General features: G+C 36.2%; 1 long non-coding RNA gene and 2 pseudogenes across 1 annotated transcript; 2 read left to right on the top strand and 1 right to left on the bottom strand.

Annotated features, from left to right (window-relative positions):
• The first annotated feature begins 8,561 nt into the window (after positions 1-8,561).
• Positions 8,562-9,307, top strand: LOC138856133 (uncharacterized; annotated as a pseudogene).
• A 410-nt stretch (positions 9,308-9,717) lies between these two features.
• On the bottom strand, positions 9,718-12,107 carry LOC118681203 (uncharacterized; annotated as a pseudogene).
• Positions 12,108-13,675: 1,568 nt separating this feature from the next.
• Positions 13,676-16,675, top strand: LOC118681204 (uncharacterized). Its single transcript, XR_004976892.2, has 2 exons — positions 13,676-14,072; positions 14,149-16,675. It is a non-coding gene; the product is annotated as an uncharacterized lncRNA (long non-coding RNA).
• Positions 16,676-27,899: the final 11,224 nt, after the last annotated feature.

Below are 27,899 nucleotides of genomic sequence, written 5' to 3'. Positions count from 1 at the left end.
CATTTGGTCGCGGTTGATATCTTAAAACGTTTTTGTTGTTCACTTCCTCGTCCTTAATTTTATTATATTCCCTACATTCTGGTCTGATGCAACTATCCTCATATCTTCTTCTCGTCATTAATTCTAGACTTCTTTCTAAGTCGTATTCGTCATAAATTGTATCTACCAGTGTTCCTTGTGTCATTTCTTTAACACTAGAACTACGAACCGGTCAAAATGACCGGTCGCATCATTTATTTATACCAATTCCTCTTTATTCCTTTTTAATATTATACTATAATGTCATGATTTTTATTTAATTTGTGTATAGAATAATATTATAGATTATTGTGCTCTTAAGCTACTAGTTTTCAGAGAGAGGGAGACCTATTTGAAATAAGTGTATGATAAATCTCCGTAGTTCCAGTGTTAATAGTATTCACTGGTAAATTGTCCGTGTTGCTTAAGTTAATAAAGCTTTTACATAATATACTCATAATATACGATTAATTCATCACTCTTATTTTTAATATTTTGTATATCTATAGCTAGTTCACTTCCATTGTTTGCACGAAGAAGTCTTCTTCTATCTATAAAGCTATCCTTCGGTATATTTGATGTGGTTCGGTGTCTGGTCTATGCCTCAGTTTTAATGTAGTTTTGATTTGCCTCCAGTTATCATTTAATTACTAATGTATACTATATTATATGTATATTACATTATACAAGTATGTATTAAATATAGTATTCTATTTTTTTCGCGAATTACTTGTTTCTCTGGATCCTTTAGTATTTTTTTTACTTGGATCCTACCGACTGCGCCAATTAAGTTTTGCGTCGTGGCAAACGTTTTTTCAATAAAAGACGAATTAATTGATTAACAGCGAACTATTGCTGGAGAATATGGAAATCAGACTGATTTTATTGAACAATATTTCTTACAACGAAATTTCATAGTTTACTCAGTGTATCAACCCTGTTTATTAGTAAAATTATTAAGCATCAGTATTTTATTACATTGTATTGTAATTCTTGTTTACATTGTTTAATTTATTGTATCTTTGAATTCATCTACATCGTCAGCATTTTTATACAGCTCTGTCTTTACAAATTGGAATTGGAATTAACGCATTTATTATATTTTATATAATTATTATTTTACCATTATACCATATATTGAAATATATTTTTTCAATGAATTTACGTACTGGTATACGCTTTTATAAGCACAAAAATTTAACTGTTAATTTTAAACCCCGAGTGCCTAGCATGGCTTTGTCGGTGATGATAATGAAATTAATATCACAAAAGTTAATATACAGAGTAGGTTGCTTGATGAATATACATATGTACATACCTTATTGTTCATTTTGATTTAGAAAAGTTTACGCAATTAAAACGAACAATAGAAAGCGAGTTTAAAAAGTTGACGAATTTTTTTTTTAAATTTATGACATATTTTCAGCAATGGCTCCGAGAGGAAAATAGATTTCTGTCGATTTGAAAACTTTGATAATAAAATATCACAAAGAAATAAATCTTTACGTGAAATCGGTCGTTTTGTAGATAAAAGTTTTGCTACAATACGTCGTTACTAAGTATAAAACTGTGGGAAACACAGTAAATAAGTCGCGCTTCGGTCGCTCACGGGTCTTCAGTCATAGGTAAAATAGTTAATTGTACGCAAAGTGAGAACAAATCCCCAGATTAGTGCCCTTAAATTAAAACCTGAAATGGAAAATGAGATTGGAAAACAATGTAGTACCCAAGGTATTCGGCGTATATTGTATAATGCTGTTTATCATGGACGTAGTATTAGGAAAAAGCTTTTCGTGAGTACCGTCAATCGACATAAACGGATCGCATTTGCAAAATATTATGACTAAACATTCTGGAACCAGGTCATATTTTCAAATGAATGCCAATTTAGTATACGCAGAGTTATTTAAACATTTTAAAATAAAGTGCTTTTAAATTGGACATGGAGGGGTTTTTCATCTTTCAGCAAGACAATGACCCCACTATTTTTGTGGAGAATCCGGGCCAACTCGTCAGCCCCTGTGACCAGGCACCCAAATAAGATGCACTCGTTTGTGATTTGATAGACTGTTCAGCCGTTCTATGTACTCCTGTACTAGTAGCGATCTGACCTCATAAGCAGAGATAGCTTTTAGTGCCGCCTGACTATCGCTGAGTACGGCAATACTTATATTGCGATAGATGCATTGGAGGTTTATCTCTACCCACCGACTTATAGCATATACTTCCGCCTGAAAAATGCTAGGAGAACTTCCCATGGGAACGGAGAGTTTGGTGCTTGGCCCTGCGACCCCTGCACCAATCCCCTTTTTAACTTTGAACTTCTTAGTGAATCTTACTACTTTGGTAATACTGTCCCTTGGGAGAAGGGCTAGTGGCATTTCTTCACTTAGCGCCTTCATCTGCTCGGACGAGACTACCTTCCCTCTGCCAACTCCTTCTGCTGTCATTTGGAACAAAGTGTGTTTGGCTGTCTGTTTGATTACCAACTGTAGCGGTGTGAGTTCTAGCATTACTTCCAGTGCTGCAGTCGGACACGTACGCATTGCGCCCGGCGCGCAAGTTGAAGTTGAAGTCCTACCGAAGACTGCGATGCTTTAGAAACCCAAGACACCACTCCATACGTGATAATCGGTCTCACGATCATGGTGTACATCTACCTGAAGGTTCTGGGGGAGCACCCCCAGGATTTCCCGGCAAGTCGATTGCACACCATGAGTGCTTTCGTAGCCTTCATTAGTGGGCAATACGGCTGCGTACTGGTACTGCCCTACTCCTTTTCTCCAGTACTCTGGACACGCTTTCGTGAGACGTATTATCAAAAGCATATTCGCTGTCTAGGAAGGCGCATAACGTCACCTCGCCCCCATCTAACGAACTCTGGCTCTCCGAGGTTAGTTGATACAGACCAGTATTTGTTGTTCTGTCTGCTCTGTAAGCATGTTGCTTCGCATGAAGCGGTGAAGCCTTCAGCCCCTTCGATCGTATTTCGTGGTCTATGATCTTTTCCATACTCTTAAGCTGGAAGGAAGTAAGACTAATTGGCCTGAAGGATTTCGCCAATGAGTAGTCTTTCCTTCCTACCTTGGGTATGAAGATCACCGTTGCAATGCGCCATGGTTCTGCTATATATGCCAGCACTAGGCTATCCCTCATCAGCCGAACATGGTGGAGCAATAGGACCTGCTCCCCCTGTTGCAAAAATGCTGGAAATACGGATGCCATCCGCACCCGGCGACTTATATTTTTCGAAGGAGGCTAAAGCCCACTTGATGGAGTCTGCAGTAAAGAGCTGTTTGGTCTTCTCGAATTGTCTCCGGGAAATGCGCCGTGGCTCTGGCGTATAGATCCCATCCGATCTTTTAATTGCTAGTTTGGTGTGCGTCTTGCCTCTAGCCAGAGGCAACGAAATGCGAAATGGCTGGAAGGTTGAAATTTGGTGTGCTTATCGGATAGATCTGAGGACAATATATATTTGTCATATCCCTAAATGTTAAGGATTGTCCAGTTTAATTGTTTTTCTTTTGAAAACAAATTTTTGTTTTTATTTTTAAGAATTGTCCAATCTAATTTTTTTTTTTTTTGGAAACAAGTTTACAATATTATTCTATTCCACACACAGATCCGCAAGATGGCAATCGAATATAGTAATTGTAACCGGTGTGTTTTTTTAGAGGTATAGAACTTTAACTTGCAATCAAACAACGATGAATTATTCGATTGACATGAATTTTATTTATCAGAAAGATAATCTTGTGGCATTACATTTTAAATATGATTTCTGGCATATGACAGCCACGGCTGGGTCGGATGTAATCCAATCTTGACATCCAATTTTCGATGACTTTTCCAACATTTGTGACCGTATATCGGCAATAACACGGTTAATGTTGTCTTCTAAATGGTTAAGCGGCCAATTCACGGGTCCAAAACGTGAAATTAGGCGGTCATCAGGCGATTGTGGCGCGAGCTGTGTGACATGTTGCGACGTCTTGTTGGAACCACAGCTCCTGGACATCATGATTGTTCAATACAGTGTTACGTACGTAACGTTCTGGCCATCATCGTTTTTGTGGAAATACGGACCAATAATTCCACCAGCCCATAAAGCGCACCAAGCAGTCAGTTTTTCTGGATGTAACGGTGTTTCTACATACACTTGAGGATTAGCTTCACTCCAAATGGGGCAGTTATGTTTGTTGACGTAGCCATTCAACCAGAAGTGCGCTTCATCGCATCTTACGATAAAATGAATGTAGTGCGCGATACGCATTGTTTAGGCGTCTATTCATGATGAATTGCCAAACCAAACTGAGAGTAAATCACTTGGCAGCTGTTAAATCGGTCGCCATCTTGAACAGTAATGCCAACTTAAAGTTCTACACGAAAAATAAACACTCGATAGTATACTATAACTCTGCACTAATTGTTATTGTTCACTCGTGTATAAGTTACAAAATGTGTTAATTTCCGCTCTATAAAATTACAATTATGACAGATTGTTTCTTTCTATGATGCCTCTTCTATGTGTATCCTATTTGTTTTTTTTTTTTTTTTTTTTTTTTGTTAGAAGTATGGCATATATTTGTTACCGAATCTGTTGACAATCTAGCTATGTGTTACCTCTGCTATTTAGCGAATGGGTTAGAATAGAATAAAATAGAATATGAATATGAGGTTTGCACTGCGACCCAGGGTCTATTGTGCCCTCTCCTCCATCACATGCATTCCCAAAGTCCCAGCACCCTGAAAAACTCCAACAACTTGCTGGGTGCTATTGAGGCAATGTGATCCCTGTTCACATAAATGGAAACGAGGGCCTTGAGCCTGCGTCTACAAATTGTGGTGCAATCTAGAATTAGGTGCTCTGGTGTTTCCGGCTCCATGTCGCAGAATCGGCAGTTGCCACAAGAAGTAGCAAATGGGTTACCTATGTGTTATTCATATCAGCAATATCAGTTACCTTAAAGGCTCATTCACATACAACTTTCCTTGTTTTACCTGACAGTTCATACTGAAACTCCGAAGCGCAGAAAACAAATGGTATGCCACAATGAACGCTTTGCTTTAAGTGTTTCTCTCTTATAAAAACGGCGACGGTTGCTTGGCAAAGCGTAAAAAGATGAGAGTTGCCCAACATTTTGCTTGGCTTCGTGTCGAAAACTTTTTATGCGAACGTTCTCATACAAAAGCCTACATCGAACTTTTCTGCCAAAACAAATGTTTGTCGTAAAGCAAAGAAAAAGTTTCATGAGGATTAGCTATAAGAGTTATTGTTTTGGTTAGCAGTTTGTTACTTCTAACATACAAAGTGTCAGTTCACACACGGACCGTTCTTTAACCCAAACCAGTTTATTGTATGTATGAATGGGTTTTTAATACACCCCGAAAGATTGGGAAGTTCCTGTCATAAATTTGGGCTTGAAAATATTAGCAGCGAGTATCAGTAAATTTTGGTGGATTAGGGAATTCCCGACTTAAGTATTTCTTTGAAAGTATTAAGCGGGTATTATGCATATTGTTCTACCAAATTCATGGTAGTTCCATGTAAGCAAAATGTGAGACCACTATCCCAACATACGATTGAAATATGCAACACACTCTAAGTATCGCGTAGCCGAACCGCAAAAACATTTGCGAAAATTTTATAAAAAGGAATGATAGAAAAACTGCACTCGAGTTGCTGGACTCTTTTTGCTCTTGTGAACGTACAGAGCGAAACCAAAAGAGAATTTGCCGATTATGAGCGACAAAAGGTAAACGCAGTAAAATATGTTAGCGCATTTGTTACCCATTTGTAAGCAGTTATAGCACGTTCACATATAAGCAGGTTATGATTAATTAAAATTAACATCGGAGCTAACCTTGTTGCGTTCCCATATAGCATAGATAACCTAATCAAAAGATAGCTATTAGCAGCTTGCATTTGTATGTTTTTTTTTTAACATATTCTCTTAGTTTGATTGTAAGAACAGCAAACTTGTTAAAAATAAATTAATAAAAGAATGATGAAACACGACTAGCAGAACAAATCAGAATTGATGATAAACTGCCAGAAGCAACGTATTCGTAGTTGCCAGAATATTCTAGTAGCGAACTTTTGTTAAAAATTTACTATATAAGGGCTGCCGGATTGTGCAGCAGATACAGTTCTAATTAGAGTGTTGCCGTGTAAAGAGCAGAGTTGTAAGTTCGAATAGCGAGCAATAAGTGTTAAGTTGTTGGAATTAGAAATAAAGATAAGTGTATAGCATTAAATTGGGACTTTAATTTAACAATCCAGTGATCGATCTCAAGAGTGAGTTATAGTTAGACGATTTATCGAGAAATCCGTTACAATTGGTGTCAGAAGTGGGATTGTCAAATAAATTCCCAAGGAGATAATTATTTGAAAATGGCCAAGTTTAACGATCTGTAGATTCCACAACTGAAAAAGGAGCTGGAACAACGTAGTTTGGCGACAAATGGATTAAAAACTGAATTACAATCACGGTTGAGAGAGGCCATGGAGGCGGAAAACATTAATGTTGAGAAATATGTCTTTTACATGGAATTAGAAGAAGATACAACAAAGATAGAAGAAAAGAAAGAGGCTCAATGCTCGTCAAAGATTGTGGACATAAACATGGTTTTTGCTGCAATATCGCAAATGTCAACGCAAATGTCGACACAATTTAAAGAGCAGGATGCACGTATAACCCAACAAATAGCAGAGGTGTCATCACAAATGTTGACACAACAATCCCAATTGTCCTCGTTAGGAACGCGGTTGGAAGAGCAGTTCTTTCAAATGGAGTCACGAAATCGCCGCCAGAAGGCCAATGAGTCGTTGCAGGAGAGTTAAACATTTAAAGCTCATAAAGTAGAAATAGAGGAACACACTTGGTTGAACCAATTACTTGAAAAAATTGACAACATGCAGAAAGCACTGGAAAAATCTACGGAAGCGCATAAGAAAAATGATGGTGTGCTTAAATGCTTCAACTGCGGAAAAAGTGGCCATATTGCACGCAACTGTAACATGCCCAATAATCCAGTTGGACGAAACCGAAAAGCTTAGGCCAAAGAAGACATTATAGATGTCCGATTAATAACTATAACATCAGACTAGGATCCGGAGAAGCTACGGAAATGTCAGCAAGAGGATCCAGATTTGAAAAGTGTAATACACGGATTGGAGATGAATAAACGTCCAACAAGAGAAGAAATAGCTGCAGAAAGCGCAGTCGCAAAGGCTTATTGGGCACAATAGAATAGTTTGAAGTTAGTGTCTGGATGCTTGCATCGCGTATGGGAAATCGAAGATGGGCAAAGTTCACGAGCTCTGATGATTGTTCGAAACGTAAGAATTCCCGAAGTTCTCAATGCGCTGCACAACGGTCCAAATGGAGGACACACGGGTATCACTAAAACTTTGGAGAAATTAAAACAAAGATTTTATTGGGTTGGTTGTCGTCTATCAGTGGATCGCCAATTGTGTCGAGTGCATTGCTGCTAAAGGGCCGCGGTCCAGGATTCATGGTCAAATAAAGCAGTACAATTCAGGTGCGCCGTTTGAGCGAGAAGCCATGGATGTAGCTGGTCCATTTCTTATCAGTAAATAAGGAAACCGATATTTTTTGGTAGTCATGGACTATTTCAACAAATGGCCAGAGGTATACGCAATTCCTAACCAAGAGGCAGGAACAGTAGCGGATGTATTCATCAACAATTGGGTATCGAGATATGGTGTTCCAATAGAATTACATTCTGAGCATGGAAGAAATTTTGAATCAGCTCTAATACAGGAGATATGCCAAAAGTTGGGTATTCGGAAAACCCGTACAACTGCACTACATCCGCAGTCCGATGGCATGGTAGAACGATTCAATCGAACTTTGGAAGAACATTTGAGGAAAGTTGTGGACAAGTATCAGAAAGATTGGATACCCATGTATCCTTGTTCCTGCTGGCTTATCGGTCTGCTGTACATGAAACAACGGGGCGGACTCCAGCAAGGGTAATTTTTGATAATGATCTTTGACTACCGATTGATTTAAAATTTGGAATTAACGCCAACGGAGAAAGGATCCTAGAAGACGAGATAAGTGATATACATACTATGGTTTTATTGAAGGCGATTGGGTATTGTTATATAACCCACAACGAAAGAAAGGGCTGTCTCCCAAGTTACAGTGTAATTGGGAAGGACCATACCAGGTTATTAAACGCCTCAATGATGTAGTGTATCGCATACAGACCATTGGAAGACCAAGGAATAAAATGAAGGTGGTTTATCTGGAACGGCTTGCAGCGTTTGGTACCGCAAATATGTTTAATCGGGACGATCAGACTTAGGTAGAGGGCAGTATGGTGAACACGAGTATCAGAACAAATCAGAATTGACGATAAACTGCCAGAAGCAACTAGACAGCGAATTCGTAGTTGCCAGAATGTTCTAGCAGTTGTTGGAATTGGAAATATAGATAAGTGTATAGCATTAAACTGGGACTTTAATTTAACAATCCAGTGATCGAGCTCAAGAGTGAGTTATAGTTAGACGATTAATCGAGAAATCCGTTACAATATCTTTACTGTTGTTTGCTGAAAACCAAGAAGAAAGCAATAAATATCTAGCATTGAATTACTGTAGCCGACAGTGTAAAGCTGCTATCCAGCAGTGTTAGCAGGAATTAGAGAGCTCGATAATATCAACTTATTACAAAATATTTATGTTGACAACAATACCTCTTTGTAAGGAAATAAACCCAAGAAATATATGGGCATATGTAAATAAAAAAAGCACAATAAATGGCTTATAAATACATTTAAAATAAACCTATAGTTTAAAAGCGACATGGCAACTTTTAGGAGAATAATGTTCCTTCAATGCACAACCGTGTTTTAAGGAAACCTTTCGTATAAGCAGGGCAACCTTTGAAATATTCTGTGAATATGTCAAAGGTATTACCGAACAAGATTCATGCTGTAGAAAGTGCATCCAGAAGTCGACAACTAAATACATCAAAAATGTTCCTCTTATAATTAATGCATCCTGAACATTGCATAACTTTTTAAATTTGCCATAATGATGTCATCAACCACAAATGGATAGAAAAACAAATCACTTACGAAAGCAGTGTACGTCTGGCCATTGTATAAGCTTAAGTGTGACACAGCTGAGATAATCTATTGAATCTTTTTTAAACACAGAGATGTAAATAAAAGGAATGTAGTTTAACAACTTGTTTGTGAACATGTATTTGTAATGGAGAATGTTATGTGAAAACTTTCAAGAATATTTTCGAAACTAAAGGTTATTTTATATTTATTGCTTTTCCTCAACACTTTTGAGGTTGTAATATAGGGGCGTTACCAATCGTTTTGGGTGTTCGGTTCCCCAGGAATCCTATATTCACCCATTTAATATATACAGTTCTAAAACAATCTACTTTTCGTAACAAATATAATTCGAAAAGATATATACATAAAATCAGGTACATGAATCAGGCTCATGAATATTAATTACATTAACAATATAAGTATCTATTCTATATAACATTAACAATATAAGTTGAAAATTTCAACTTGATTTAAATAAAAATGAAAAAAATATATAATATATATAAAAATCAGGTACAATTCAATTGTATTCATGAACAAATATCAGTGAAAACAATCTACTTGTATTAATTTTAACAAAAATAAAAGAAGAAAATATGAGGTACTACTTATTAAATGTAAATTTAATCTTTAGGAATCTTAATAATTAAAAACTATTTGAATATGTAATAAACACATGCTTAAAGTTATAAATTTTAAAACATAACACGGCAACACACTGTCGCAGATTTGTGTTAATTGAACGTTTTAGTAGTAGAATATTAGTTGGCAACCCGTATCAAGTGTGACTTTAGTAGTAGAATATAAGTGTAACCCATACCAAGTGTTCGATTTTTACATGTATTTAGTGAAAATGTTACGATTGGTTACTTGTAGATTTATACAATACGTCTGACACAGCCTGAGTACACGGATGCTGTAGTAGATTTTGAAGCAGAATAGACAATTAGAATAGTGAGTGCAAATTCATTTTGTAGTTTTTTCTATATTTTTCATTAAACAAATTAATTAGGTTCCTATAAAAAAATTTCGTATTATCCCTCATTTCTTTTAAAATATCTCTTCCGCAAGAACCGTTTTTTCGGTTAGTTCCACCATTCTTTTTTGCACCCCTGTCATGGACTCCATCTCTTTCCTAAAACTAGCGCAGTTTTTTTCAAACTCTCTACTAAACGCTCTTTGGTTAATTTCCTTCTTTTTGCAGGCTGCGGTGTCGTCGAAGATCCTGCTGGCTCATTCAATACTGTCTTCTGCTTCCACATCCTTAAAAGAGAATTGAAACAATAAAATAAAAAATTAATTAAAAAACCAAATAAAATTATAATTTTTATGTTACCTATACTCTATTGCGTGATTTCTTGGAAATTGACTGCCTTGTTACCAATCAATATTTCTTCCACATCTTTGTAGTGGACCCAAGGAGAAAGAGAACCACCAGTTATACCCACCGTCTTCTTTTCTAATCTATAAAATAAAATACATTTTATAATGGTACTCGCAGCAAAATAAATCTTTTTTATTTTTACATGCACTTGTATCTATTGGTAAAATTATGCACCTGCTCTTTTTCTTCTGCTGCAGTATACCTCATTTGCCTTTTCGTAAATTCACTTTAAATACGCGCAAAGGCATGTAAATTTTTTAGCGCTTCGCAGCTCATCAATACTGTCTGCCCAGTGCAGTAACAGCAATATCTTCGCATCCAACGTTCATAGCACACGGTTTTTTTTCTAATTACAATTTAATAAAATTATTATATATAAGTATATTTGTATGTATAAACAAGTAAGGAAGGGCTAAGTTCGAATGTGACCGAACATTTTATACTCTCGTAAAGTGAAATGGTATACCCGTTTGAGATTTCTTTGTGGATTGACTGATATTATATTTTCGGTAGAAGGTCAACTATAGGCACTGGGGTCCACATATTTAGAACTTAGGGGCTTGAACAGTTTTGGTTCGATTTAGACAATTTTTGGTCACAAGGTGGCATATTTTAAACGTATTATTAATGCAAAGTTTTACCCCGATATAATCATTGTTGCTTGATATGCATAGTGGAAAATGAAAGAATCAGATGGAATTGAAAATGGTACTATATAGGAAATAGGCGTGGTTGTAGTCCGATTTCGCCCATTTTCGCACTATAACATAGAAATATGAAAAGAACGTTATGCACCGAATTTGGTTGAAATCGGTTAAGCAGATCCCAAGATATAGGTTTTCACCTAAAAGTGGGCGTTGCCACGCCCACTGTATAATTTTGAACGCGGTTCCTATAAAGTCGTCTGATACCAGCCCAGAGATAAAATTAAATGTTTTTGGCGTGTTTAGTGCTTTGTTTATCGCGCTTTTAGTATTTTTTAACAGTACCGTTATATGGGGAGTGGGGGGGCTTGTCCCCGATTTCACCAATTTTCACACCGTCAATAGAGGTGCTAAAAACATTTGCTCCCAATGAATTTTGTTATTATAGCATTAACGGTTTAAGAGATATGCACATTAAACCTATTAGGGGCGGGACCGCGCCCATTTAAAAAAAATTTAACAGCAGATGCCCCTCCCTAATCTGATCCTGTGTACCAAATGACAGTCTTGCATCTTGTTGCGGAGCTTAGTTATGGTAATTTATTTGTTTTTGATTAATGACGTTTTGTGGGCGTGGCAGTGGTCCGATTACGCCCATCTTCAATACCAACCGTCTCACGGTACCAAGAAACATGACTACATGACAAGTTTCATTAAGATATCTCAATTTTTACTCAAGTTACAGCTTGCACGGACGGACGGACAGACAGTCACCCGGATTTCAACTCGTCTCTTCATTATGATCATTTATATATATATAACCCTATATCTAACTCGATTAGTTTTAGGTGATACAAACAACCTTTAGGTGAACAAAACTATTATACTCTGTAGCAACAAGTTGCGAGAGTATAAAAATGTATGTTAAAATTTATATTTACCGGTCTATCTTTATCCATTTTTAAAATTCGCAATAATTATTTGTCAGTTGCTGTCAAATTTAAGCAAATATATTCACAATAGATATTGAAGCGTCGCACTTCGAGGATATTCGATTACTTTACATGATGCGTATTTTGGTCGGTTATAAAACAACGACGTAGGTTATAGTGCAAAGCGAGGTTATGTTTACAAACAAATAATATGGCTAACCTCGTACTTTTAAGGGTAGGTTACGAGATAACCTGGTTAACTAAGCTAACGTGAGTATATGTGAACATAGTATAATATAATAAGCACATCTGTTATTTTATTTGCTTCGACGTGTTACTCTATTGGTTATCCATGTGTTACCTCTAACAAATGCATATGCTGATATATCGGCTACTTGTTTTTACCATAACCAATTCCAAATTATTCAAATAAAATTCAGTGTTTTTATAATATTTTTCTTTAATTTATTAAAAATTCCTATTTACTTGAACTAATTATTAAAATTAATTAACACCACATACGTATGTATATTTAATTTATATAGATATACAAATATATTTGTATATACACATAGCCAATAAAGTTTTCGTTCACCCGACACTATTTTTTAAGTGAAGTAAAAACACAATGTAAATAGGTAATTCAGTTAAAATTTTCTACATGTATTTCTTCTTTATACTTTTAAGTTCAAAATGCATAAACAAAAATGTATGTTCCTATTTTCAATTTTGTGATAACGGGATTTTAGTGTGAGGAGAAGTAAACATAGGCACCATTAAGTCTGCGTTAAAGGTACTTATATTGAAAGGAAAATTGATGAAATTCAGGATATTATAGCTGCCGCTAAAAATAATTTGATACATCCCGGAATGTTAACAAAAGAAGAAATAGATGGGTTAGATACTGATTTTTATAAACTGAAAGTATACAAGCAGGAGGCAATAATATTTGCTATACAAATCCCAAGATGTTTTTTAAAGAAAATGTAAAATTAATTACGTCATCACCAAATAAATAAAGAACACTATGTGTATAAGGAAAATCCTGTATTTAAAAAATTAAAGCTGAGCAAGAATTGTATCTTTTCTGATGATTGTGAATTTATGAATAATAATAGATAGATCCTTCGTTCAAGACCTTGTAAATAATATCTTGAAGACCTGTGACCTTTCATCAAGATCGGTTGAGTAGTTCGCAAGAAATCTTGACAACCGACTTTGAAAACATAGTTTTGAGAAAAACGCGTTTAAAGTTTTAAGAGACAATAAAAGTGCCTATACCTGACCTCGAGCGTCCACCTTTTCAAGGCTGTATCTCCGAAACTATTAGTCGGATCAACTTGAAAATTTAGGACAATATTCTAGAGATGTTATAGAATTTAATAAAACAAAAAATACAATACAAATACAAGTAAGAATGCACATAATGAAAGTATCATTCAGTTTTTAGTTCAGTGTTTGTTCCTGAAGATCCACAATTACCATTCACAAATATATAATTCGCATGTCAGAAAACGAGAAATTCGGGAATATCTTAACGCATTCTTCGATGCAGTAGTTAAGCTGAAAGAAAAAGTCGTTGCAATTGGCGATGAGCCACTAACAATTTTTTTGCTGTTCAGTCTGTCGGCGTTGTACGAGACATTTAAGTGTGCGGTTGAAACGCGAGACGAATTCCCGATGCCAGACGTACTTCGAGAAAAATTCTCGAAAAGCATAAGTCGTCAAAAGAGAACAACGCAGAAAACAATAATGTTCTTTATATACAGAAAAAAAATCAACCGTACGTTGATCGAAATTCGATGAATTCAAAGCAAACAAAAACTATCGGTGTGGTAAAGTGAGATATTTGGCGAGAAATTGCAATACCAAAACACAAAAGCAAAACATGAGTGTGAGTGTAGAAGGCGAAAGTGACATTAAATACAGATGTTTACAGGCCCTGAGAGAATAAGGAAATTTGGACAGTGGTTGTAATTACATCTCGTATGAGTATGTATACCAACACTTTTAAAAGTGTCAAGCAAATAAAAGAGGAACTAAGTTTTATTCAATTTTTATTTATTAGGTGGTGTTGGTAAAGTGTGAACTACGGTAGACGTTCGTGGAAAGCAAATCAATTTGGACTTAGAAAACCTTTTGGATGTGGCTCACTTAAGGACGAATTTGCTCTCAGTGACGATAAAATAATATTGGAAGCCGAATGGCGAATGCAAAAAACAGCGTTTATTTGTGGCATTACAAAATGAAATATGTTAACTGTTTGTCGCACGGGTTAAAATTTAAACAAACTGAGAAATCTGACTGTGAAATTTGTGCTAGTGTATAGCAAGTGCGTGCGGTTTTACATAAATGAGAAGGAAATAGAGGTGACGATTTACTTGAGATTAGTCACAGTGACGTGTATGGGGTAATGCAGAGAGCGTCCAATGGCGATTAAAAACATTTTGTAACATTTATTCACGAAAAGTCGAGGTGGTGTGAAGTATTTTTCCTTTTCATTTAAAACATTTGACGGAGAAAAAATTACAGCGTTGCAATCCGACAAAGGCCACGAATATTGTAACGTTGAATTATAATTGATAAACTTTTAAATTAGTGCGGAAACAACGGTATCGCGGAACGTGAAAATAGAACTCTTCTTTAGATGGCCTGGTGTATGATCAAGCATGCGGTTGCGTCTTCATCATTTTGGGCTAAAGCAGTGAACACGGCGTGTTATTTTTGAAATCGTTATGTAACGAAATCCGACAGTAGCGTATATGCAAATATTTGGTAGGAAAGCATTTGTACCAATTATATTCAAAGCTAAAAAGCGTGTTATTATAAGCCGTGATATAAAGTTTATCGACAAATCTGTTTTCCTACGCCGCTGTGTGCCCAATTCAGCCCTCTACTGCCAATAACTGGACCGCTTAAAGGTAGCACTCATCCAGCAGGGGCCATCTTTGATCAACAGAGGACGAATTGTATTCCCACAGGACAACGCCAGGCCACACATGTCTTTGGTGATGCGCCAGAAGCTCCGGGAGCTCGGATGGGAGGTCCTAATGCACCCACCTTATAGTCTGGCACCAAGTGATTACCATCTTTTTCTGTTTTTTAAATGATTTTTTGAATAACAAACCTGAAACTATTATTCTCATCAATTGTGTGGTACGCCCACGCGACTTCCATCGTCGATAGATTAAAATCTGGTTTCTCTCCGATGAAAAAATCTGATATCAATGAAGTTTGAAGACAAGCATTTGCTGCCACTTTGTGCTTCTTTGTTTTCAAATGATTTTCAATATCATTGCCTCCACCAGCAGTAACCGAAAAAGTAGCATTAATTTGTCGCAACGAACGTTGGAATCGTCATAAGTGACTCTCAAATAAGGATACTTTTTCTTCAAATAAAACTGCTGAAAACACACTTTAATTTCGACATTTCACAACGTAATATGTATTCCTAAATGTTTATGTTTCAAATTCACAAAATTATCTTATCTTTTACTTTGAATGTTGAATGAAAGTAATGAGCGGTCAGTGAACAACGCTGACGTTTGCGCCAAAATCCACTACAAAATTCAATACATTCAAACCGAATGTAGAATCCAGAAATAGAACATACAGGGTGTTATTATTTCGAAATGCACTGGTTAAACAAGTAATTTTATTTTCGCGCAAATAAGTGAAATTAATTTTTTTCAGTATACGCCTAAATCAAAGAAAGTGGTACTTTCTCGAAATGCGCTGCTAATATTATTTTTTAATTCTGCTAAAACATGAAAATTTTACTTTACCGCAAATCAGTAAAAGTGATGTTTGTAGTATATATATTCCAATTGCAGTGGTTATATGAATTTGTTAATAATACAATAACATGAAAGATTTACACTACATCAAATCAGTAAAACTGATGTTGCTCAGTATCAGCCTAAATCTAAGAAAGTGCTATATTTTCGTAATGAACTGGTTATATGAATTAGTTAATAGTGCAATAGCAACAAAATTTTACTTTAGCGCACATCAGTAAAAGGGATTTTTTTAGCACATATATTCCAATTGCAATGGTTATATGAATTTGTTATCACTACAATAACATGAAAATTTTGCTTTAGCGCAAATCAGAAAAATTGATGTTTTCTTTGGCTCAAATCAATAATATTGATATTTTTATAATAAATTAAATGCATTTTAAAATGAAAATCATGTAAAATTGATATTTTTCAGAATAAGACTAAATCTAAAAAAGTGCTATTTTTCCAAAATGCACTGGTTATATGAATTAGTTGAAAGTGCAATGGCAACAAAATATTACTTTAGCGCAAATCAGTAAAAGTGATTTTTTTAGCACATATATTCCAATTGCAGTGGTAATATGAATTTTTAAATACTGTAATAACATGAAAATTTTTCTGTAGCGCAAATCAGTAACAGTTATGTTTTTCAGTATAAGCTTAAATCTAAGAAAGTGCAATTTTTAGGAAACGCCCTTGTTATATGAATTTGTTAATACTACATAAACAAGAAAATTTTCCTTTAGCGCAATTCAGTAAAATTTATGTTATTCAGTATAAGCCTAAATAAAAGGAGTTGGTATTTTTTCGAAACGCACTGGTTATATGGATTTGTTAATTCTGCTAAAACATGAAAATCATGTAAAACTGATATTTTTCAGTATCAGTTTAAATCTAAGAAAGTGCTGTTTTCCGAAATGCACTGATTTTTAGTATAAATATTCGAATTGCAGTGGTTATATGAATTTGTTAATACTACAATAACATGAAAAACAGTTATGTTATTCACTATAAGCCTAAATCTAAGAAAGTGCTATTTTTTTGAAATGCACTTCTCATATGAATTTTTTAATACTGCAATAACAAGAAAATTTTACTTCAGCGCAAATCAGTAAAATTATTTGTTTTCAGTATAAAAATAAATCTAAGAAAGTGCTATTTTTGCGAAATGAACTGGTTATATGAATTTCTTAATAGTGCAATAACATGAAAATTTTACTTAAGCGCAAATCTGTAAAAGTGATGTTTTTAGCATATTTTGTTGCTATAATTTGTATATAATAACGCGAATAGATCAATTTATTAAAGGACACGACGTGCTTTTACTTCGATTGTTTAGTCAAGAGTAACTCAAATTCTATATATATAATTCTATCTGTACATAGTTTGTGCATGTATTCATATAAGATGGTTATCTTATTCATATTATCTACATATCGAAAAAAGCCCTTCTAGGAAATATATTTACTTGTACTTTTATTTTATGATTTCAATACTCTTTCTCAAGTTGAATATTATTTTATTTAACATTAATATATAAGACCAATCATATCTACAAACTTTACATGATTTTGCTTTTGCAAATTTTTATTAAAAATGCCAGACACATTTTCATTTGTGGAAACATACTCTAACTCTATTTCTTTACGTTCTACTACATCTCGAATGGAATGACATTTTATCGCTATATGCTTAGTTCTCTTATGAAATACAGGATTCTTCGAAATTTGTATAGTGCTCATGTTGTCGCCTTTCAATAAAATAGGATCTTCGGAACTGTAACCTACTGCCTTCAGCAATCGACGAAGACATACTGCATCCTTTGCTGCTGTATACAAGGCGATATATTCCGCCTCAGTGCTACTTAAAGCGACGACATCTTGCTTCTTTTATTGTCTAGAAAATGTGGTGCCAGCTAGAAAGATTGAATAGCCGGTGTATGACTTCCTGCCAGTGTTATTGCTTGCCCAGTCTGCATCCGCTTAGCCTTCTACCGATTTACCACTTTTGCGATAATAAAGCTTTAAATCTAGGGTTTTTGATAAGTACCGCCGAACATGCTTTGCAACAGCCTCATGTTCGGAATGAGGATCTTGATTTGTTTGCGCCAATGAACTTACTGCATGCATTATGTCAGGACGCGTCGAAATGGCCAAAAACATTAAAGACCCAATTAGCGACTGATAGTTTGTTACGTCCACCTTAGAGCAGTTCTTATCGTTACAGCTTGTTTGAAAACCAGGAGGGGTGTGCTTACTGGACGATATGAGCTCACACCGTATACGCGCAACAACTCCTTGATATAGTTTTTCTGGCACACAAATTGCACCTGTACCCTCACGTTCTATTTCGAAACCAAGAAAGAACTTCACTGTATTACCGTCTTGCAACTTAAACTATGGCGATAGTTTGCGTTTTATGTTTGTTATCTCTTCTTCACTGGGACATAATAATATTAAGTCATCAACATAAACTGCTATGTAGCTGTACAGTTTGCCTTGTTGATTGACATACAAACATGGCTCGCTTTTGCACGGATTGAAATCCAAACTCTTCAACGCTGTATCGAGTGTATTGCTCCACTCTCTATCTGACTATTTCAAGCCGTAAATATTATTTAATTTAAAGACCTTGTCTGGATTTTTACGATCTATGAAACCTTCCGTCTGCCTCATACAAATTTCTTCTGATATATTGCTATTAAGATATGCATTTGAGAGTCTATGTGATGTAAATGCAACTCTTTCTCAACAGCAATTGCAAGTAGCATACGAATCGTTTCGTATCGAATTACTGGCGAAAAAGTTTCCCAATAATTTAAACCCAGCTGTTGACTACAACCTTTCGCTACTAATCTCGACTAGAACTTTTCGATATTTCCATCTGGATCATGTTTTATACGAAAAACCCAGTTTGACCCAATTACCTTTTGGCCCTTTGGCAGCTCTACTGCTGACCAAGTGTTGTTTTTTACACTCATCTTGAATATATTTCTCCCACTCAAAGGAGTATTCGCTCGCTAATGCTGCTTTGACGGTACGTGGCGTTTCTTATTCTTCACCATACTGAAGATAATTCAACTTCTGAAACTCTTTTCTGGGACGGCCAACCTTCCCTGTATGAACAAATTTTGATCTACCACATCCACGACGCATTTCACTATTTGGGCCATGTATTTCGTTTTCTGCTTCATTTTCATCTTCGTTTTCAATTTCATCATCTACAGTGCAGCTTTGAAAATCTTCAAACTGATCTTTTTCTACATTGCTATTGTTGAAATTTGTAATTACTCTTGTTATATTGTCATCGTTTATAGTACTGTTTTTACATTCGAAACTGTCGTTGTTGAATAATTACCCGTCTCGTTTCTTTGTCATACAATAGCTTTTGCAACTTCAGAGTATCCTACAAACACATACTCGTTGCCCTTTGCCCTGAATTTACCATAATGCATTTTATTTAGTGAAAAAGCTCTTGCACCAAAAACTCTTAAATGCTTGACCGACGGCTTTTTATTGTACCATACTTCGGTGTACGGAGTAGAGTTTTTTAACAACTTTGTAGGCGCGCGATTACGTAAGTACACAGCTGTATGCAGAGCTTTGCCCTACAATTCTTCTTTTAAACCAGGATGTACCAATAAACTCCTAGCCATCTCAACGATTGTGCGGTTGACTCTTTCTGCCACCTCATTTTGTTACGGAGTATATGGCACAGTCAATTGTATTTTAAATCCGCATTCGACTAAAAATTCACTCATTATTATTGGTGTACTCCGTACCATTGTCACTACGCAACTTTTTGATTTTTTTATGCGTTTGGTTTTCTACCATAATTTTAAATGTTTTAAAATGTTCAAAAGCTTCGCTCTTTTCCTTTATACAATACACAAAAATCATTCGCGAAAAATCGTCTGTAAATGTAAGAAAATAGCGTGCACCACCCGCTGATTTTATGTTGAGCGGAAAAGGGACTGCACATAGGAAAAGAGACTGCACATATTTTTGACTTATTTCATTTATCGCAACTCGTTTTAGAGTTAATGTCTGTTTTATTTAGTCCACTCACTAAATTATTGTCGACGATTTGCTTTAAACTTTCAAAGTTTATGTAACCATACCGATTATGACACATCATATTGTTTAACATAATTTTCGAATTATTCACTTGCACATTAAAAATAAACAAATTCTGTTGCAATTCGGCTCTCAGTAGAGTTGTCCCTTTCGAGTTTTTTACTTCAACACAAAACTCTTTGAATAACACTGTATTTTTATACGTCATTGCTTTGCTCACCGAGTAAAAGTTCATTTTGAGTCAAGGTACAAATAAAACATCACGCAATTCTTATACACATTCTTTTGTCCTTATTTGCACCATACCAACACCTTGCGAGTAAATTAAATTGTCTGCTGCTAACATTACTTTTTCTTGTTTTTCGACAAACGAAACAAACATATCTCTATCGACGCACCAAGCATATTTATTCTTTTCAACTCCCACTGTCGCTGCATACACAGCATATGAAAGCTCATTGTCTCCTTCGTACTGCTTAACACTTTGATTGGTTTGCTGTTTTCTTTTTTTCGTACACTGCGCTATCCTAGGTCCTCGCATACCACAAGCAAAACATTTGCCTTTGAAATCATTTGAATTTGCATTTTTACATTTGCTTTTTCATTCCCAAGTGATTTGTTGCCACTATGCGCTGAATCTTTAACACGAGCATAGACCGCTTGCGCCGACGGCTCTTGATTTATCTGCTGATCCCTTCTAGCACTTTCTTCTAAAAGCTCGACTTTTGGTGTATGCATTGATTTGTGTGGTTTTTTTTCGAAAATTAAGACTTTATTGTGAAAGAATTGTTATACATTTAATGTTGCCCATCTTTCTGGCAGTTTGTGGATCCCATCCCAAAAGAACTTCTCCGGCTTGGAGGTCAAGAAAGAATCGAGCCAATTTCCGATACCCTGTTCTGAAGTGAAGCGTACTCCGGTGAGGGCATTCTGCATTGATCTGAACAAGTGGTAATGGGAAGGTGCTATGTCTGGGCTATAAGGCGGGTGAGGTAGAACTTCCCACCCACAGTTTCCAAATAGTTTTTAACTGGCCTTGCAACACGTGGCCGAGAGTTGTCATGATGAAAAATTATTGATTCGTGTCTGGTCGTTTTCCGCGATGGCCTATTTCAAACGAATCAATTGTTTTCGGTAGGGTCCCCATTGATCGTCTGACCCGATTTCAATAGCTCATAATAAAGCACACCCTTGTGGTCTCACCAAATACATAGCATAACCTTGGCATGATGGATGGATGTCGATGATTGGCCGGGCTTCACATACGATTTCTTGCGCTTTGGGTTATCATAATTAATCCATTTTTCATTACCAGTGACAATCCGATACAAAAATTACTTCTTTTGGTGGCGTTGAAGCAACATTTCCGACATGCAGAATCGACGTTCGACGTCTCTCGGCCTTAATTCATAAGGCACCCAATTTCCAAGCTCCTAATGATTTTAATCGTCTGGAAACGGTTGCTTGATCAACTCCTAACACTTTTGCAAGTTCTTCTTGCGTCTGGCATGCATCTGCGCCGAGCAATGTCTAGAATTCTTCGTCTTGAAATTTTTTTTGGCTGTCCGGGTCGTTCTCCGTCGTCTATGTCGAAATTGCCACTTTTAGACCGTGCAAACTACTTTTGGCACGTTCGTTCGGCTAAAGCATGGTCACCATAAACGTTCAGTAAAATACGATGGTTTTCTGTAGCTCTTTTCTGCATGTTAAAGTAATGAAGAAGAACTTCCCGCAAAAACACTTTATCTGGTACAAATTTCGACATTTTCAAATGAATGAAACAAATTGTTGTTCACGCTAAAACAAATGACATCTACTGAAAACGACGCGAAATAACAGTACCTTAGAAATGAATATAGCCACAGATGAACACGACGCGAAATAATATTATACTAGTACAGCCCTCTCTTAGAAAACTGCACGAATTTATGCATACACCAATACATTAAACGTCGCTAATTGGTCACGTGTTTCGATAGCTATCACGAAGTTTTCATACTCTGCAGGTAAACTGGACAGAAGTATGATAGCTTTTAGCTCCTCGTTCAATCCTATACTAAGTTTGGCTAATTTATCTACCACTTCGATAAACGAAGTTAGATAAGACGACATGCTTTGATTTGCAGACAAACTGCACCCAAGTAACTTTTTGACTAATGAAACTTTTTGTAACGGTCCATATGGCATATGTACTTCTGGAGGTTTCTTCCATGCCTCTGCCGACGTTGAACATGATTTAATATTCGAAACTTGTGTTGGTTATACACATAAAATTATGTTCGCTAGTGCCTTTTGGTCATCGTGGTCCCATTTTTCCAAGTTTTCCGCATTACGCTTGACATCACCATTAACTACGCGTATTACCAGTATGCGACGAATTTGCATACACCACACGTCATAATTACCGTCACCGAGTTTTTCAATTTGATAGTTCGAATTCATTTTTACAACACTTTTCTTTAGCGATCTGGGTCCATAACCAATGTTGGTATAATTTGTATATACTTACGCGAATAGATTAATTTATTGAAGAACACGACGTGCTTTTACTTCATGGGTTTAGTCAGAGTAACTTAAATTCATATTTAATTCTATCTGTACAAACATATATAATATTATATTGTATTCATATAATATAGTTCTCTTATTCATATTATCTACATATCGAAGAAAGCCTTTCTAGGAATAAATTTAATTGTACTTTTACTTTATAATTTCAACATATTTATTCCAATTGCAGTGGTTATATGAATTTGTTAAAACTGCATAAACAAGAAAATTTCCCTTTAGCGCAATTCAGTAAAATTTATGTTTTTCAGTATCCGCCGCAATCTAAGAAAGTGCTATTTTTCCGTAATGCTGGTTAAATGAATTTGTGGATACTGCAGAAATATGAACATTTTACTTTAGCGCAAATCAGTAAAACTGATGTTTTCTTTTGCGAAAATTAGTAATTTTGATGTTTTTTCTAAAAGTCTAAATCTATGAAAGTGCTATTTTCCGAAATGCTCTTGTTATATGAATTTGTTAATACTGCAATAACATGAAAATTTTACTTCAGCGCAAATCAGTTAAAGTGATGTTTTTAGTATAAGTCTATATCTAAGAAAGTGCTTTTTTTGTTTCAAAATCCACTAGTTATATGAGTTTGTTAATACTAAAATGTGGTGTGATGTGATGTGTATATGTGGGTGGTCTTAGTGGTGTGATGTCTGCGTGGTGTGCGTTTGTGTGTGTTAGTGGGTGGAGTCTTCTTGTGGATTGTGGTGTATTTTGCTCAGTGTATGGAAGGGGGAGGCGTAGCTTATCGAGCCATCCCGGCCCCCCTAGGCGAATTTAAGCCTAGCAACCGCTGTAATTGCTGCAGCGTGGCAATAACACTGCTGAGGCCAGTGAAGCGGCGGTGTGTTGGCCTGGGCTGCCGACGCCGCGTTGATGCCTCCTATCGCCTCGGTCTAAATGGAGGTGGAGCTGTCTTGCTAGCGTTCCGCTTTGAGTACGCGTCGTCCGACGAAGCGAGCAAATGCCGCGAGAAAAGCCTCCTTAGTCAGATTCGAACATAGCTCGAGATGCACTCCTTTTGTAGTAAAACAGACAAGGATAGCCACATAGCCTTTCATTATGGAAGCCTTTATTTGAAAAGGCCCAGCAAAATCGACACCTGTAATTGTGAATGGCAGAGCGAAGTTGCAGCATTCCGGTGGAAGTGCTGCCATAATCTGCGTTCCAAACTTCTATTTATGCAGAGGGCAGATCTTGTACATGAATATGCATTTTTTTATTTGGGGCTTAAGTCGGGGAATATAGAACTCTTGGCGAACTATATGTTGTATTAGGCGATGTTCCGCGTGAATCAAAGGGATGTGGATATAACTGAGGAGTAAAGTGGCAAGCCGAGATTTATCTGGTAGTATTAGAGGGTAGCGTTCGTTAAACGTGAGGCTTGAATTGGCAAGCCGACCATTCGCACGAAGCAGACCTTTCGTGTCTAGGAATGGGTTAAGAACTAAGAGTGAATTCCTTTTGTCAATGTCAAAAAGTCGCTCTATGAACTTTAACATATAGGCGAATACTTTGAGGGCTCGGGAGATCGATGAAAATCGTTAAGGTATGTCAGTATCCTCCACTGCGGTGTAAAACGAGTCGATTTTTCGACTTTCTGGGCGATTGTGACCAAGAATCGGGAGATTCTGTTAACCATCGGGGACCATTCCACCAGAGGGTGGTGGTGGTAAGGTGCAACGGTTTGCACCCTTTTGTATATACATCGGCAGATTATCAGCACTGGCTACGTGGAGCCAAATGGCTGATCCCACTAGGTCACGTATTTGAGACGTTCAAATAGCAATGTACGTTTTTCATGCATGTGGTGCTTTTTCCAACCAGGCTAGAACATATTCAGAATCGGACCAGAGGTACAATCTATATTTCTTCGTGTTTAAATGGGTCTGGAAGCTAATTTTGCGAGTAGTAGCGCGCCACAGAGCTCAAGTCGAGGTAGACTTAGCGTTTTTAGGGGAGCCTCCTTTGCTTTTGCTACTAATAAGTGGTTTATGGTCACCGTATCCCTTTGTGTGCGCACATAGATAGTGGCACAGTATGCCTTTTTAGAGGTGTCACAGAAGCCGTGTAATTCAACTTTGTGCTCGGGGAAATAGTTTACCCCTCGTATTTGTATTTGGGAAATGTTTTCCAGATTGTTGAAAAGTTTTGCCACAGAGGATAAAAATTGGCGTTTTGTTATGGCGAATAATGCTGATATTGACTCTGTAGTATATGAAAACTGGTCAGATATCGCATTCCATTGGATCCCCAGAGTTTTTGTTGTAATTTCCTTTTCGAATTTAGGGAAATTAGTGTCCAACAGATTTTCTTTAGGTATGTCCTTTAAGATATTAGGGTGGTTCGCCGTTATCTTTTTTAACGGAAACCCTGCGGTTTTGAGGGCTTGTGTCACTTGCGCTAGTGACTCGTATGCTTGTGGAAGACTGTGACTTCCAGACAGGATATCGTCTACATACGTTCTGCGATTTCGTACTGGGTGGTTAAGAAATCTTTAATTTGTTGCCACGTTGGGCATTTTCTTCGCGATGAGATCGATTGCTCTCATAGAAGTAATAATTTTTCTGGTAATGCGGCGGTGCATATGCCTACCAGTACGCCCAGCTGTTTGTGGGAATATTTTGTGTCGATAAAATCGACAAATAATTAGAAACAGTGGATTGTAGTCTAATAAATTCTTCACTTGTTTCTTTTTGAATTTTAGACAAGTTTATTAGTGTCGTTACTTGTTTATCGACCAATATTCTTTCATTTTCATATCTTGCTTTTAGAGCTTCCCAAGCCAAATTAAAATTATCGTCATTTAGTGCGAACTGCTTGACTATTACGCCTGCTTGATCTTTTGTTTTGTATTGGAGGTGATACAATTTTTGTGCATTTGATAATTTTGGGTGGTTTATGTAAACGGCTGTAAACATGTCCCGGAACGACGGCCATTGTTCATAACCACCATGAAAAATTTCTGTGTCACATGCGGGCACCTTGAGGTGGATGCTTGAACTTGCCTTTTGACTTTGTATTTGTGGCAGCTCTACTCCCCTCTGTGGAGTAGGTGCAATTGCTTTAATTAATTTTAATTGGTCAGAAATCATTACTTTTGTTTCTTCAAACTGGTCTAAACACTTTTCGTATTTGGCGAAACCGAGGATTTGAAATTTTCCGGTAAATTGATTCGTCAGATTCTACGATTGTGTCATATGCAGCTGAGAAACGTGTCCAGAAATTTTTAAGATTTTCTTTTTTGATTTCTAAATTGTACTGAATCGGCGAAGATGAAAATCGAGTGCTATCGTATTAGGCTACCACTCTCGAAAATAAATTTGGTGTATGAAATATCTTTCACCCTTTTTTGCTTAGTAGCACCTTGTTTTGAGCGTGTAGCTTCTGCAGGTGTAAATGGACTTTTATCGGCAGAAATCATTTTTGGAACTTTTAGCAACTGAGTTGTTTTAGAATTCGAGTCTGAGCTCATTTAAAAGATGTGTTGAACTAAATAAAAAGTTTCTCAGTGTAAACTGATGAAATTTCACAAATATTCTCATACGTATGTAGTTGTATGTGTTTGAGACAAGACTCTTTGGCGTAAATTAGAGTTTCGAATAAAATTAAAAAAAAAAAACAAAAAGGTTTTCAATTTCCGTGTATACTCGTATGTTTAACCGAGAACTCTTTTAGGTTAATAAGAGTTTTTATATCCAACTCAATGCTGGTTTTTGTTGGGCAAAGAACATGGGGTATTGCAAATATGTGCCAATGTGGGCTTAGAATATTATATATATATGCAATCCTACTTGTTTTTGTGTACCAAAGAACAAGAGGTATTGCAGAATATTTGCCAATGTGGACTTTGAAGCGAAGTACGTATGTATAGAGTAGTAACGAAGTAATTGCGGATTTCACTCAGATGGCTTCAGTTGAATTTTTAGGTTTGCTGGCGTAGTCCAAATGTAAAACACATTTTGTTATTTGATAGTTGGCAATTCGGCTGTCAATCAGTAAAAAAAATTTTTAATCGGTTGCGTAGTTTTCGTTTGGCGTTCGTTGAAAAATGGAACATTTTCGTCATATTTTGCTTTTTTATTTTTGCAAAGGGAAAAACGGGACCTAATCAAAGCAATAATCGATTCGGTTCGTCACAGTACAACACGTGAGATTGCAGAGAAGCTTCAGGTACTTGACTATGTTCAAAAATTCGATACATGGGTTCCTCACGAACTGAAAGAAACGCTTTAACGCAACGCATTAACAGCTGCGATTTGCTAAAGAAACGTAATGAAAATTATCCATTTTTAAAACGAATGATAATTGGCTATGAAAAATGGGTTGTTTACGGAAGCGGAAAAGATCGTGGAGCAGGCCAGATGAACCAGCTCAAACAAACTGTTTGGTGGGATTATGAAGGAATTGTCTACTTTAAACTCTTACCACCCAACCGAACGATCAATTCTGTTGTCTACATTGAACAACTAGCGAAATTAATCAATGCAGTTGAAGAAAGCGGCCCGAATTGATAAATCGAAAAGGTGTTGTATTCCATCATGACAATTCAAGGCCACACACATCTTTGATCACTCGGCAAAAATTATTGGAGCTTGGTTGGGATGTTTTGCCACATCCCCCATATAGTCCTGACCTTGCACCATCGGATTATTTTTTGTTTCGATCTTTACAAAACTCCTTGAATGGTAAAAATTTCAATAATGATGATGATGTCAAATCGTACCTGATTTTTTGCTAATAAAAACCAGAAGTTTTATGAACGTGGGATTATGATGCTGCCTGAAAGATGGCAAAATGTCATTGATCAAAATGGGCAATACATTACAGAATAAAGTTATTTAGTTCCATGAAGAAAATTGTCTGTGATTTTTTTAAAAAATTCCGCAATACTTAGTTGCCAACATATATATGTTTGTATACCTGCACCGGTATGTACATATGTATAAATGCGCGTGTATATATGTACGCAGTGCGAAAAGGAGAATAATTTACCGCAGGTATTCTCGTAGAATTTATGTATATATGTATGTATGTACAGCAATTATAAGTAATGTTTTCACACATATATTAATGCTGCAAACGGAGGTTTTCTCCTAATATAGTATGTATGTATTATAAATTGGATTGGCCTTTATGTATGAACATTTTATTTAAGCACCAATCAGTAGAATTGATCTGTTTTAGTAAATGCATACGGTTCTACGTCATTAATATGTAATTTACAAAAGTATCGCCTTTAAATCTAAAGTTAGGTAAGTGCAATTTTTTCGATATGCACTGGTTAAATAAACTTTTTAAGCCTGTAATAATATGAACATTTTATTTTAACGCATATCAAATTTACAAGAAAATCGAATTTGAGTCTAAATCTAAGAATGAGCTATTTTTTCGATATGGTT

The sequence above is a fragment of the Bactrocera oleae genome, chromosome 3 (genome assembly GCF_042242935.1).
Source record: "Bactrocera oleae isolate idBacOlea1 chromosome 3, idBacOlea1, whole genome shotgun sequence".
Classification (NCBI taxonomy): Eukaryota; Metazoa; Arthropoda; class Insecta; order Diptera; family Tephritidae; genus Bactrocera; species Bactrocera oleae.
This window is presented reverse-complemented; position numbering and strand designations above follow the sequence as displayed.